This window comes from Falco naumanni, unplaced genomic scaffold, assembly GCF_017639655.2.
Source record: "Falco naumanni isolate bFalNau1 unplaced genomic scaffold, bFalNau1.pat scaffold_318_arrow_pat_ctg1, whole genome shotgun sequence".
In the NCBI taxonomy this organism is placed as follows: Eukaryota; Metazoa; Chordata; class Aves; order Falconiformes; family Falconidae; genus Falco; species Falco naumanni.
In genome coordinates this window covers 19,543-34,756 of record NW_024427442.1, presented here as the reverse complement: position 1 = coordinate 34,756, position 15,214 = coordinate 19,543, and the positions used below count along the sequence as shown (strand labels likewise).

The 15,214-nt window shown below is 48.9% G+C and overlaps 1 non-coding gene across 1 annotated transcript; it reads right to left on the bottom strand.

Moving 5' to 3' along the window:
- Positions 1-4,114: 4,114 nt before the first annotated feature.
- On the bottom strand, positions 4,115-4,199 carry LOC121082131. Its single transcript, XR_005825912.1, has one exon. It is a non-coding gene; the product is annotated as a small nucleolar RNA SNORD45 (small nucleolar RNA).
- Between the last annotated feature and the right edge of the window lie 11,015 nt (positions 4,200-15,214).

The window sequence follows — 15,214 nt, the reverse complement described above, 5'->3', positions numbered from 1 at the left end:
CCCCCCCCCCCCCCCCCCCCCCCCCCCCCCCCCCCCCCCCCCCCCCCCCCCCCCCCCCCCCCCCCCCCCCGGCTTCAGATCTTACATACATTAGCACAAGTTTTTTTATCTTACAACGTGTTTCATTCTGGTTGCTCCATAGAAGGAACCACAACCTCCCCTCTGATCCTTTTGCATTGCTAATATTAAGGGATCTTGTGGAGCTAGGTTAATACCACACTCTTTTGCCACTCTGGGTGATTCCTCAGAGTGAAAAACATACCAGCATACATTACTTCATCCCATTTTTCCTCTCGCCTTAAAAATAACATTAATTTTAACAAAACATTATAATTCAGTGTGCCGTTTAAGGGCCATTTTCTCTGTCCCCTAACTTAGACAGGGGCCACCACTGATTGCAGTACTTAGCCAAAGTTTGACCTTTCTTACTATTATCTCAATCGCTATCCCAGCCACAGAGACTCTAAATTCACTTACAGCTCTCTCTCTTATCCCAAGGCGTCCAAACCTTACAGTCAGGGCATTCAATTTCTTGTCGCCACCATACATATAATAATTCTTTACACCATATACACTTTAAAACATACAGAGGCTCACATTCACCCCTCGGATGTTCAAGACAATAACTACATACCAACATTTGTAATATACTGAATACAGAAATGTTCTCACATTTCCAGAATAAATGAGTATAACAATTATTAATAACCTTGTAATTATTAATTAAAAGGCCACTTTTCTCCACATTCCAGCTTATAAAGCGGCCACCATTGATTACAATATTTTATCAATGTTTTCCTATTCACATTTCCACCAGCGGATCCTCCAATATCCTTCCAATGACTCAAAACACACCCTAGCGGATTTTTCTTTAAAATCCCACCACTCTGCTTTCCTCCCATTTTTACCAGCTTACACTCACAGAACACACTTATCACTTACAGAATTACTACTTACAAAATGCAACACACAGGTATCTTTCTACAGCAACACCAAGAGCTCACTATTATTATCAAAAATATAGCCAAAATCACAGTAACAATTATCAAAGTCAAATTCCACATTCCATAAATCCGGTAACCAAAATAAGCAACACTGCAGCAAATAAGCTTGAAACAATGAATATTCCATTAACGCCTATACATATTCATTACCTGAACCCGCCTACCCTCTCTTCGTATGCTAATTAGCTTATCAGTCTTTCAAGCTTGTGCAGATTCTTCCAAAAATTGTGGGCCGGGGTCTTTAGAATGTGGGCCGTGGTCTATGGGAGGAAGGCTGTAGGTCTTCCTCATGGTGTACTTTTCACCTTTTGCTCATTTGCAGTGTTCTTATCAGTCTGAGGTAATTTATGCCCTTGCTGGCCATCTGCTTTTCTTGCTTAATTATTTCTTTTACCCTTATCTGTCCTCTCCTGCTGAAGTGTTCCGCTAAAGTTTTTCCCATTATTTTACCACAAACTGAGTTTTGAGGAGCGCTTGCCCTAAAGGGTTATCTGGATTTACCCCAGAGTACAGCTGAAGGGCTTTCCTCAGTCGTTCCAGCCACTCAGTGGGGCTCTCATTTTTTATTTTTTTTTTTTTTCATTTTCATTAAATGCTTTATTGATATTCTGGCCACGGGGTACTGCTTCTCTAATCCCCTGAATTACTATAGTTCTCAGGTCCTGCATATGAGTTCTATGCACCGGATCCTGATTATCCCAATTAGGTCTTTGGAGTGGCCATTTAATATCTGCTTGGGGTCCCTGGGTTTCCTCGGTAGTAAATAATTGACAAAGGATAGATTGCATCTTATCCCAAGTATAAAGGTTTGGTCCCAGAAATTGATCTAATCTTTCTGCCACTCCGAGTGGGTCCTCAATTAAGTTTCCCATCTCGGTCCTTTTAAAATCTCGTAGGTCAGCCGAATTTAGAGGCACAGAAATATATCCGATCACAGGTTGAGGTCCCCCCATGGGCATTTGTCTTAGGGGGTATATTTGAGCTGCCCCTTTTTGACTTCTAGTTACGCGTCTAGGAAGAGGGGGAGACCCTCGTTCCGACTCTGGTGGGGGAGTGGGCGCTCTGGGGACCTCTGCAGGAGCAGGAGGAGGAATGTAAGGAGGGGGGGTTAGAAGGGTTTCGTCTAACTCTTCCTTCTTTTTCTTTTGTTTAGTTTTTTATTTCATTCAGCGGGTAAAGTCTAGCTCCCGGTTTTTTTAGCCACACCTCCGCATATTGACTCTCTTCCGGGTTAAGGGTTTTTTTTTTATTATTAACCCAGAGGTTTAATTGCTGTCTTACCCAATCTTCTTCTGACCCATAGACTGGCCAAAAGACATTTTTAGAAATCTTCTTCCCTCCCCATATCTTAGTACAATATTCTATCACTTTCTGCTTATCTTTCTCTAGGGTTCCAGGGAAATATCTCCAATTGTCCAAGATATATGCCAGAGGGGTATTCTTAGGTACAGTGGGTACCCTTCCCATGGGATTCGAAGGCTTGCTGCCCTTCGCCCCCATCTTCTGGAATATCCACAAACATACACTCACTCGCTCCCCTTGTTCCTGGCCCAGTCCCTCGCGGGAGATGGGAAACGCAGTACTTAAGAGTCCGCACTCGCTTGGTTCAGTATATCGAACCTCTCACTCGTTATATTCCAGGAAACCCAATCCCGCCCGAACGGCAAACCTTGCGAACAACTTCGCAATATACTTACACGTCCTGCGTCTTCATCCGGACTCCTGTGCACAGAATTTTTATGGGATTTTACCGGTTTCTCCTTTGCTCATTATTCTAGAGTTTAGGTTCGTCGGTAAGGTTGGAGTAAGCTGTTGGTCGCAGGGCCGCGAAATGTCGCGGGGCGCCTCCCCGGAGGACCAAAGCCCACTGTTCCTTATCCGAGTCACGGCACCAGAAATTGTTATAAATTGAGACCACAATGGATCATAATCCAATTAAAATTTTATTAATTATAGCAAGTAGAATATGAGCAAAGACAGCGCTGGACGACAGGGGAGTCTGCGCTCCACCAACTGCCGTACTGAGCAGTTCAAACAGTCCCTTTTTATACATCTTTACTTCCATGTTCATGAGGTAGTGGAGTCATGCTTTTGTTGTTAGGGGGGGTCGTTTTCTGCCTCCTGCTGGTCTTCCTCCTTTGTCTCATTGCCCTGTTTCTGTCGGTTCCTGGACACCTGGTGGCATCCTGCACACCTGGTGGTGATCTTATCTTTTCACAAGTGGCATCCTGGACACCTGGTGGTGATCTTATCTTTTCACAAGTGGCATCCTGCACACCTGGCAGTGATCGTATCTTTTCACAAGAGGCATCCTGGACACCTGGCGGTGATCGTATCTTTTCACAAGCGGCATCCTGGACACCTGGCGGTTATCTTATCTTTTGTTGTCTAATCTTTACATTTACATATGGACTTAACATAAATTTAAATAAACAATACCCTAGTCCATAGTTTCTTACACCAGCTATTGAATCAACAAAGTTCAGCCACATGCCAACGTTTCAGCCAGCTTCTTTCACATGCCAGCTTCTCTGCTCCCTTCTCGTGCGTTTCGCTCAGGGCTGGCTCGTATGAACACGCATGAAGCCATTACATGGATGGTTCAGGTGCTCTTCCACATGGATCTCCTGAACACCACAAGTAGAGGATGTGTCCCCTTTATCCTTCAAACAGTATTTTAACATGAACACAAATGTATAGCTATTAAAAACTTAACAACTCTGCACAGGCAACTGTTCATTGCATGTGACCAAGGGATGATGTGACCACAGCCCTTCAAACTTTCGGGATGCCTAGGTGGGACTAAACGGTGCTTGCAAACAAAGAACATGCCTGCTCGTTAAGACAGGCTGGTCAAGTTTACCACCAAAACTGTACATCACCATTTGCCAACCCTGTCCAGCTTTGGGTCACCAGAGCCACACTCAGTTCACTTGAAAGCATCTCCTAGTAGCAGTATCAAGCTCAGAACTGTACCTCCCTGATGCCTATATGGAAGAAACTCAAACTGTGCCCCCTTCTCCTTAAGCTGGGTTACAGCTTGTGACAGGAATTTCATCCCACTGCTTGGAAAACCTCCAAGGCTGCAGCTGAAGGGAACTGGAGTTCCCTGCGTCTCAGAGTAATTCTAGAGCTAAAGTGGTGACAGACATCAGCTCTAGATCAGACGACACATGCCAGCACTCACCACTGACCCAGGGTGGCAACCTCCTTCCGTCCTACCCAAAGGTTTCAAACCCAACACACTGTCTTCCTACAGCAGGAAGCTTTTAATTTTTTACTTTTTAATTTTTTTACGAATTTATAATTCGTAACACCATTAACGCATTCCTTGAGACGGGACTACAGATACATTATGCAGACCACCAAGCTGCCATTTGGAAGTGCTGGAGCCTTATGGTGAGAAATTTTTTCTACAACAGAGCGAGCAATGGTGAATAAATAAGACTGAGACAGGGTCCTTTTCCTCGAGGGAAAAGCACGCAACACATCAGCAATTGTTGAACAGACGGGCAGAATTCTCAGAAAAAGCAACCCCTAACTCTTAACAAGAAAAAGAAGGTCATTCCTCTTAATAAAAGCACAGCTGTGCTGAAACAAGTCAACACAATGTACTCACCTGTCCCAGATGAAGGCACATAAGCAACATGTTTCTCTGGAAATGACACGCTCAGGGCATCAGGTTTTCTTACCCCATCCTTTCATGGCATCACCTTTAAAAAACACCAAGAAAAGGTCAGTTGTGGTGTTGGCTTGGGAGATTCCCATGCCTGGGGGGAGTCAGGAATTCCACAGTAGTAAGTGCCTCTTTGGACACAGACTTTCCTGAAGGTGCTCCCCGCCTCCAGACAACTCCCTGGACCCCGAGTGGCACGTACAGGTGCAAGGAGGAAAAGAACGTCAGGGAACAGACCAGAAACATTAGGGAAAGGCGGGGGGGGGGGGGGGGGGGGGGGGGGGAAGAGAAGAAGAAAACCTAAAAAGAGACGGATACAGATGAGGACAGAGATGTAAAGGGAAAACCAGCCCTGGGCTGCAGGACAGAGGCGGATGATGAAGAAAAGGGGAGAAGGAGAGGGAGTGGGACACAAGCAGAGAGAGTGAAAGAGAAGGGAGCAGCAGAATGAGAGAGAAAGACAGAAGGGAAGAGGGAGCAGGACAGAAGAATAGGATGGAGAGCTACAGGGAATCAAAACACGATGGGTTTGTATGGCAAGGTTTGGGGAGGAGGAGGAAAAGGAGGAGAAAGAACAAGAAACAACGTGTGATCAACTGACCGCAGCTGCCGTTCCCCATCCCCCTGCGGGGAGGAGACAGGGAAATCGGCAGTAAAGTTAAGCCCCGTAGAAATGGGGGCTGGAGGGAAGGTGTTCTGAAGATTTGCTTTTCCTGCACATTCTCCTGCTCTGACTTGACTGCTAATCAATCGCGCTGATTTCCCCAGGTTCAGTCTGTTTCGCCCACGGAGGTAATGGCGGAGTGACCTCCCCATCCTTGTGCCCATTCGTGAGCTTTTTGTTATATTCTGTCCCCCCTGTCCAGCGGAGGAGGGGGAGCGGTAAGAGCAGCTTCGGTCCAGCCCGGGTCACCCCCCCCCCCCCCCACACACACACACACAAAATCACAGCGGCCCAGGGAAGGGAGGGGGGGCAGAGGAGGGGCAGGGGGCGCCTGGGGCACACAGGAGGGGAGACAGGGTCCCACGGACCAGGACTCACCACAGCTCTCGCTTTGGTACCGCTGCGAAAATGTGCCGGCTCAGACGCGCCTGTCCCCCTCTCTCCTCCCTGCCTCCCTCCCGCAGAACGCCGGCCGCTCGGCTCCCCCGCCCCGGTAACCCCCGGGTGTCTCACGGCTCTTCCTCGCAAGACGCGGCTCCCGGACACGGCGCGTCGCTCCCTCGCGCACCGGGGGCCGCCCCAGGCGGTGGGTGACACACGGACCCCGCTGTGCACGCGGGCACCCGGCTGCTGCGGGGCCGGTCCCCCCCCCCCCGCAGGGCCAGGCCCTCCGTGCCCGCAGCAGGAGGCAGCTGCTGCCCGCCCGCCCTCGGGTTCCCTCTCCTTCGCCTCTCCCCGGCCGGCCCAGCTCCCGCCCGCAGCCGGGCCGTGCCCCCGCTCCCCTCCCGCACCCGCGCCGCGGGGGGCGAGGCCGGGCAGGGACAACCCCCGCCAGCCCGAGGCGGCGCGGCCCCCGGCAGAGGGACAGAAGCGCGAGGGGCCGTGACCGGCGCCGCTCGGCCCCGCCCGGAGCCGCTCCCGCCGCAGGCCCTTCCCGAGCGGCAGCGGGGGGCCGGCTGGCCGCCGCCACGGCAGCGCCGGGGGCACCTGGGGCTGGGGCCCGGCTGCGGGGGCGATGCTGCAGGCGGGGGCAGCGGCGCGGGGCGAGCGGGGCCGCGGCAGGCTCGGGGGTCTGGCGAGCTGGGGAGGCGCCGGCGCCCGGGGGGCGGCCTCCTGCTTCCCCGCCCCCCCCCCCCCTCAGCCCCCGGACCCTCCGGGGCCCCCGCACCCGGCTCGCGGGCGGCTGGAGCCCCCCGTGCCGCCCCCCGAGGCGGCCGGCGGGCACGAGACACACACCCCCCCCCCCCCCCGCAGGGTCCGCTCGCCTCCCCTGCGCCCCCGGCCCCCCCCGCCGGGCTCGCCCCCCCGCAGCAAAGCGCCCCCCGCGCCGCGCCGGCAGCCCGGGCCCCGCCGCTCCGGCCCGCAGCGCCGCCAGCCCCCGGCACGGCCCGGGCAGCGCGGCCGCAGCCGAGTGCCGGCAGCCGGCACCGCCCGGCGCTCCCGGCACAGCGCGGCCGCCCCCCGGCAGCGCAGCCCCCGGCCCCCCGCGCAGCCCCGCGCCCCCCAGCGCGGCTCCGGCCCCGCTCCCCGCCCCGGCCCGGGCCCCGCCGCCCCCCCGGCGCTCTCCCCCCGCGCCCGCCGCTCGCCGCCCCGGCCCCCGCTCACCTGCCCGGGCGCGGCCGCGGCCCGGCGGCGCTCAGCGGCCGCTCCGCTCCCCGCCCCGGCCCCGCCGCCAGCCGCCCCGGGGTCCCCCCGCCCCGGGGTCCCGCGGGGAAAGGGGCCCTGGCCCGACCCCTCCCCCGGGCTCCCTCGCAGCCCCTCGCCCGGCGCCGGGGGGGGCGGCGGGGGGTTACTCGGGGCACGGGGAGCGAGCCCGCTGCGGGGCTGGGGGCGGGGGGCCTCGGGCGCCTCGGCCGGCGTTCCCCGAGCCGCGCTCGCCGTTCCGGGGGGCTCTGCGAAGCTCCCCTCCGTGCCCGCGCCGGGACGGGCTCCCCAGGGCACGGACGCCCCCGGCATGTGGGCACGTGAAGGAGACCCCAGCGGGGCGCGGAGGGGCTGGGGCGGGTGCGGGGCGGGTGCGGGGCAGGGGGCAGCTGAGCTGAAGGGGGAGCCGGGAGCCAGGTGAACTCCTGAAATCCCTGTGGGGCCGCGGGACAAGGTGGCACCGTCATCTCAATCCAGGCTCACCGACCCGAAAAGGGGTGTCCTAATACCTGCTGGTCATGCAGGAGGTATTGAGGATGCCTTTTCAGGGTGGCCCGAAGCACGCCCTTGCCAAACCAACAAAGCTAAAGAAGTAACCAAAGTACTATTACAAGAAAGAGTACAGAGATTTGGGGTTCCAGCAGTAATCTCATCAGATTGGGGGCCACACTTCATTGAAAAAGTCATTCTGCAAGTTATTAAATTTTTAGGAATAGACTGGCAGTTACACACCCCATATAATCCACAAGCAAGGTGGTTCATTTTCCACTTGACCACTAATTAAGCCGCAAATTGTAAAACCTGGACAGGAGGCTGGTTTATCTTGGCCTCAGTCATTGCCTCTGATGCACCTGAGAATTAGAACCAAGCCCAGAGCTAAAGAAGGGCTAAGCTCTTTTGAGATATTGTATAGGAGCAGAGCGTCAGCCCGAGTTGAGAATGAAGTACTTACTGATTATGGAAGAAGCATGCAGAAACAGCTTCGAGATGTAGTTTTAGGAACTGGAGCTCCAGGTCTTGATGGACCTGTGCATAACACGGAGCCACGAGATTATGTATGTGTCAGACCTCTTTCAGGTTCACCTCTGGAACAGAAGTGGGAAGGCCCTTTCCAAATACTGCTTACATCCCATACCGCAGTCAGAGTTAAGGAACAAGCATCCTGGATCCACCACACCAGAGCGAAGGCAGCCCCTAAGTCACAATGGAAATCAACACCTACCAGACCTCTGTGGCTTCGGATCCAACGAAAAGACCGTTGATTGTTTGTATATTAACAATGTTCTGTACAGTAGGAACTCATTCTTGGGACCAGAATCTGTTTGTACAATTAACCCATAATGTAACGAATGCTTTGAATCTGGCAGATTGCTGGGTATGTTCAGCATTTTCCAGAGGTAGTACAGAATTTCCATTATATGGTGTAATGGTATCACAGGCAAATTGGAGCTGGCCATTTAATCATAAAGGGTTTGGTTGTTACAAATCTCCAGATAGTACAGCAGGACCCTGATACAAAGTACAGAAATCAGGAAATTCTACGATAATTAGAGGGAATGATGGGAATGAATGCTCCACTGACAGGATGGCTCAATTTAAACTATACTGCTCTGAATTGGAGTGTATGTGGCCCGCCAATTCTAACACCAACTAATACAAAAGGAAAATATAGTATTACCCCGAAATGTGGGAAAGTGCATCTAGATATGCTCGCTAATCAGACCTATAGTTGCTTACATCAAGGATTATGGTGGTTATGTGGAGATGGCAGGGCCAGGAAAAGACTACCTAACTGACGGCAAGGTGAGTCTGGGGTAGGATACCAGTTCCCCAAGGCAGGATATTTAATCATTCGCGTCCTCCACCGGGTGTTTTGAGATCCCCATGGAAATTGGTTAAATGAGGAACTAATAACCCCCTGATGACCCAAAAGCCCCTCAGTATTCCATAGTTTTGCGAGATGGCATCTTCCTTCATTAGGGGTGAGTTAGAAAAAGCAATAATAAATCTTTCTGCCACAATAGAACAAATGGAAAAACTCACCATAGGCGCTGTACAGGGAGTCCAACAAAATTTCTTCATTAAGAAATGTAGTACTTCAAAACTGAATGGGTCTGAAGAGACTTTTAGCAAAAGAAAGAGGATTGTGTATGGTTATTAATCAAACTTGCTGTGTCTATGTTAACCAAGAAAAACGTATTGAAACGGATTTGCAACAAAATTGGATAACCCCCAAAATACTACATCAAGTATCCCTAGATGACACTTCCCTTGGATTTTCTGACCTCTGGGAAAAGTTTACTTCTTGCCTACCTCATTTTACGTGGCTGAAGCAGCCCTTTGTTGTAGTTATCATAATTATTGTATTAGAATTATTGATTTGTATTACATTATGATGCTTTTGTGCATGTGAAAAAAAAATAACGATAGCAGTTATGAAGAATGGAAGAAACAAGGGCTAAGACAAAGGCTAGAAGATGGGAAATATTTTACCAGAATCCATACTAAGAATGGTATTGTTTAAGCAAAAGAATTTGCTAAGGGAAAAGAAAAGGGGGGGACTTGATGCGAGACAGCGCGGTGCCCCCCGAAAGCCGGGCTGCAGGCAGGAGCCGCCCCGGGGCCGGCAGCCGTCGGCAGGCGGGCAGGAGCCTCCCTGCCTGCAGAGAAGGGCTGGGGCTCGGCCCGCTCAGCGCCTCGGGGGGCAGCCAGGGCAGGGGGAGCCGAGCCCCACCGGCGTGTGAATACAGAGCCTCTGGCGGGGGCCTGCGAGCTGCTGGAAGAAAACGGGCTGCTGAAGGGGTAAGACTCAAGGACACCAGGGTAAAATCACTGTGGTAGGGGGAGATCCCGACCTCCTACTCAAATGGGCCCCCCGAAGACAGTGAATCCCCCCGCTCGGGGAGCACAGGGAGTAAATTTAAAATGAACTCTACCTTTAAATTGAAGCGAGAATGCAACTAACCAATAATTAGCTCGTAGGTGTAGACTTTGGGCAGAACTAACCAACTTCACTGTGTAAATATGTGAATAAACTACGTGTGCAAGTCAGGAGGAGCGACCCCCCTTGCACCCGGCACCGCAATAAACACACCCGCTTTATAACTTACCCTGGGTTACGGAGTTTAATTCCGCACGTCAGACAGAATAAGCAGCCTTTTTACTAAGCAATTAGTTCTTCACCTACCATTTCCCCAGCCACTCTCTCACCTGAATGCACTCAAACATCGACCTGCAGTAAAACTCTCCTGCAGAGCCCCTGTGCCTGCTCTGCAGCCTCAGGATTTCAGGCAGGGAGAGCAGTTTGCTGCTGCTCCTCTCCTGCCCCTCCAGATGCCTTTGCTCCTGTGCTCACTGCCTGCTGCCCGGGGGGGATGGGGGCGGGGGCGGGGGGGGGGGGGGTGGCTCACTCCCACCCATTGCCCTGCGGGACAGAGACATCCACCGCATCACAGACAGGGTCGGCCCGGCAAGTCTCTGCCTCCTCCGTGTATTGCTTTCCTGATCCTGCTTCCCACCTCAGCCGTAGGGCCAGGAGGCACCAGCCTGGAGCAGGGGTACCCAGCCAGGCCTGGGGGAAGGGGTGCATCTCAGAGGCAGAGGGGCCCTAATCGCCCCGTTTGCAGTGAGGAAGTAGCTTGTGCAAGTGAGTTGTTATAAATTGAGACCACAACGGATCATAATCCAATTAAAATTTTATTAATTATAGCAAGTAGAATATGAGCAAAGACAGCGCTGGACGGCAGGGGAGTCTGCGCTCCGCCAACTGCCGCCCTGAGCAGTTTAAACAGTCCTTTTTTATACTTTTTACTTTCGTGTTTATGAAGTAGTGGAGGTGTTAACCCCTTACTCGTATATCTTTATATGGGGTCGTCTGTCTTGTTTCTGTCTGGCGGTTATCTTCTCTTTTACAAGCAGCATCCTGGATGTAGTGGAGGTGTTAACCCCTTACTCGTATATCTTTATATGGGGTCGTCTGTCTTGTTTCTGTCTGGCGGTTATCTTCTCTTTTACAAGCAGCATCCTGGACGTCTGGCGGTTATCTTATTTTTCACAAGAGGCATCCTGGATATCTGGCGCCTAGTCTTTACATTATGCTTAACATAAATCTTAATAAACAATATCCTATTCCATAGTTTCTTACAATCCCCCCCTTTTTTTTTTTTTTTTTATCCTATTATTGTTTATTAGACACTACTTTCATTCTCGGCACTTCAAATAAACCTTTTTCCACAATCCCAACATTTATCATAACACTCACAAGGTAATACGTCACAATTACAACATACAAAACCAAAACTTAAAAATAACACTTTTTCTTAACGCGTTCTCCTTTTTTTTTTTTTTTTTTTTTTTTTTTTTTAATGCGTCACTATCATGGCTAGACTATAGGGATTTCGCATGCGCGGTCTTTCCAGATTTTTCCAGCACATTCTGTGGGGCTTTAAAATCGCGCATGCGCATGTTCAAAGGTATACACGGACCATTCGCGTGACAAACAATGGCTACTGCGCGCCCAGATGAAGTCCCAAACCCCTTTCCCGAGCTTACCACTCCGGTAAGTCTGTTAATGGTAACATTCATGGCACTATGGCCAAATGACAGGTCCCAGTTTTCAATGTAAGGTTTGTTTTTTTTTTTACTACCAGACCACCACGTCACCTGCCAGAGAAGAAAGGTCTAGAGTGGACATTTCGCCCTCTGAACATTCTGTAAGGTGAGTGTTCTCAAAACGTTTAACCTATATGGTTCATTAGAAAGAAGATAAAAATTTTATATATATATATATATTTTTTTTTTTTTTTTTTTCCTGTTGCTGTTTAGGCAGAGGGTGCGTTTTTCTGTTGTCTCACGTCAAGAACTTATGGCGGAGGTGAAAAAGTATAAAAGGCGTTTCCATATCGTCGTCTTTGCGTTCCTGGCGCTTGTTTTTATTGCTATTCTATTTTTTTTTTTACTCAGCTTACATTATTATCTGAATTGTTAAGAGTTAATTGTTTCCAAATTCTTGTTGGCTATTAAAATGTTATTTTGTGTGTACATTTTGTCATACTACTCGCATTTGTTTAACGCCATCGGGTGAAACCATAATAGCAAATTGCATGTTAGTTATAACGTGTTGAATTAATCTTATAAACATGGAACAACACATGGCAAAAACAATAAGGTGGCTAATCCACATAACAAATAAAATAGGATTCGTTTTACCCAGGGGCTCCCGAGAAGCTAGGAAAACAAGTCAATATTCCTCTTTCCAAGTTCAGACGGGAACATGGGCTAACTTCCCTGTCTCTGATGTGATTTGTTTAACTACCTCACCATTGTCATCAATTTTCAAACAACAACTGGAAACATTTACTTTACCACAAACACCTCTTTCTTTGGCTAGCAGGTAGTCCAGAACCATCCTGTGTTGATAAATTGCATTTAACATCAAAAGCTTTAGCTGTTTGATTAATAATAATTTCCAAGACAGCCTGTAGACGAATGATATGATTCAGATTGTAGATAGGTTCTCGAGCGCCGTTAATAAGTTCATTAGGATTCCAAGTTGCAGGTTTATAATACTGTATGATACGTTGGGGTGTCCATTCATTTAATAAATATTGGTACCCCCTCAATTCTTGGGAGTCTGGAAAAATCAACTTGCCACTGTTGCCCTGGCTAATTTTCAAACACATTTCACATCGCTGAGTCACCTGTTTTATTACAGTATACAAGTTCTGCCCTATCAATTTCTGATTTAGACTTTTATATAAATTATCAGCTCTCCAATGCATCTTATTATGTTCTATTACGGCTGTGGTCCATATTAAATTGGATGGTACCACTATACGACCATCCCTCAAATAAGTCCACTTATTTATTTTATCATTCATGTCCTGAATGACCTTTAAGTTTTCTTTAGAATAATTTGGCTCCTGATCTGTACTTACAGTTTGGATTTTACCATCTGGTATTAAGGATAATTCCTTTTTTCCTACCTCCTCTACTACTTGTATGGCTTCATGGTCGGCCAGGCGGTTTTCAGTTTCCAAATCAGTGCCTTAATGGGCCATCTTATGTTCTTCCTTCCTGGAAGACCCTCTTATAACAGAGGGGGCCATTCCTCACATCAAGGTCTGGCATGGCATATGTCCCCACCGCTCAACGCCTACTGGGTTGCAGCCAGCAGCAGAGCTCAAGATCTTTCTTGGTGGCAAACACAGAGGCCAACCCAGTCTTGCCCTTGATTGTGGTAGGAGGCACTTGACCAACCTTATTCCTTGTACTTTGTTGTCAATGCAGAGTTTCATCTGCACATCCCATAACAAGTCACAGTCATGGTAAAACACAGATTTACATTAGTAGAACTACTACAGAGTGTATTTTATTTTAGTTTTTATGCAATATTCCCCACAGCCTTGCTGACCAAGGGATATTGTTTTACCTGAACTAGGCAGGCCTCCTGTTTATCATTTCTACTGTAACAGGTAAAGCATTTTTTCCCTTACCTGGAATTTACTTCCAGATATACCTGGTTAAAGATTTCTTTTACTTCAGGGAGGTCCTCTCTTCCACTTTTCTGTTGAATTAAAGATAAGCTCAACATTTTAGTTAATTGATCATTTTTAACTTTTGGTTTCATTTCCCCTTCTTTAAACGTCTAGATGTTCTAATAAATCTCTTCCTAACAAAGATTTTGGAGATTTTGGCATTCTTATTTGTTTTCTTAGTTTGTACTTTAAAGGTTTCAGGTTATTTTCCTGGCGGCCAGCAGCTCCCACAACTGTAACAAATTCTTTTCACTGAAGTTTAACACCAAATAAGTTGGTTTTATATTCACCAACTTTTCTACATCACGATTACCTTAGTAAAAATCAACTCGAACCTTTATCCAGTCCTATTCACAACCAACTTTCAAACATCTAAATTTCCCCATCAGAGATTCACCTTTACTCTCCTCAGACCCGCTGCCTGCCCTAGAGGGGCCGTTACCGGTCCTGTTGTGCTGCAAATGCTGCAGCAATCGGGGTGACATTGTCAGGTCCTTCTGCTCAATCGTCAGCAACAGCAACCCCCTCCTCCCCACCATCAGGAGGATTAGGGGCAGGAGATGCTGTTCCTGCTCTGCAGGTTACACAAGCCTGCCTCTGCAGCAGCACTTCTGTTTTAACTCTTTCTTACCCTGAATGCAAATCTGCTACTTGTTGCTTTAAGTCTGTGTTATTACATATCAGCCTTCGCAGGCAAACAGCAAACACCCTGCCATGCGTCCAGCGTGACTCAGCCGCACCTTCGAGGGGGTACGGGGTTTGTACAAACTCACCCCAATACTTTAACACTTTCACAGGGTTTTTTTTTGACTCTCCACCCCCCCGGCTTCAGATCTTACATACATTAGCACAAGTTTTTTATCTTACAACGTGTTTCATTCTGGTTGCTCCATAGAAGGAACCACAACCTCCCCTCTGATCCTTTTCCATTGCTAATATTAAGGGATCTTGTGGAGCTAGGTTAATACCACACTCTTTTGCCACTCTGGGTGATTCCTCAGAGTGAAAAACATACCAGCATACATTACTTCATCCCATTTTTCCTCTCGCCTTAAAAATAACATTAATTTTAACAAAACATTATAATTCAGTGTGCCGTTTAAGGGCCATTTTCTCTGTCCCCTAACTTAGACAGGGGCCACCACTGATTGCAGTACTTAGCCAAAGTTCTCTTATTCACGCTTCCCCCAGCTGCCCCCCCCATTTCCTTCCAGTGACCTTTCTTACTATTATCTCAATCGCTATCCCAGCCACAGAGACTCTAATTTCACTTACAGCTCTCTCTCTTATCCCAAGGCGTCCAAACCTTACAGTCAGGGCATTCAATTTCTTGTCGCCACCATACATATAATAATTCTTTACACCATATACCCTTTAAAACATACAGAGGCTCACATTCACCCCTCGGACGTTCAAGACAATAACCACATACCAACATTTGTAATATACTGAATACAGAAATGTTCTCACATTTCCAGCATAAATGAGTATAACAATTATTAATAACCTTGTAATTATTAATTAAAAGGCCACTTTTCTCCACATTCCAGCTTATAAAGCGGCCACCATTGATTACAATATTTTATCAATGTTTTCCTATTCACATTTCCACCAGCGGATCCTCCAATATCCTTCCAATGACTCAAAACACACTCTAGCGGATTTTTCTTTAAAATCCCACCACTCTGCT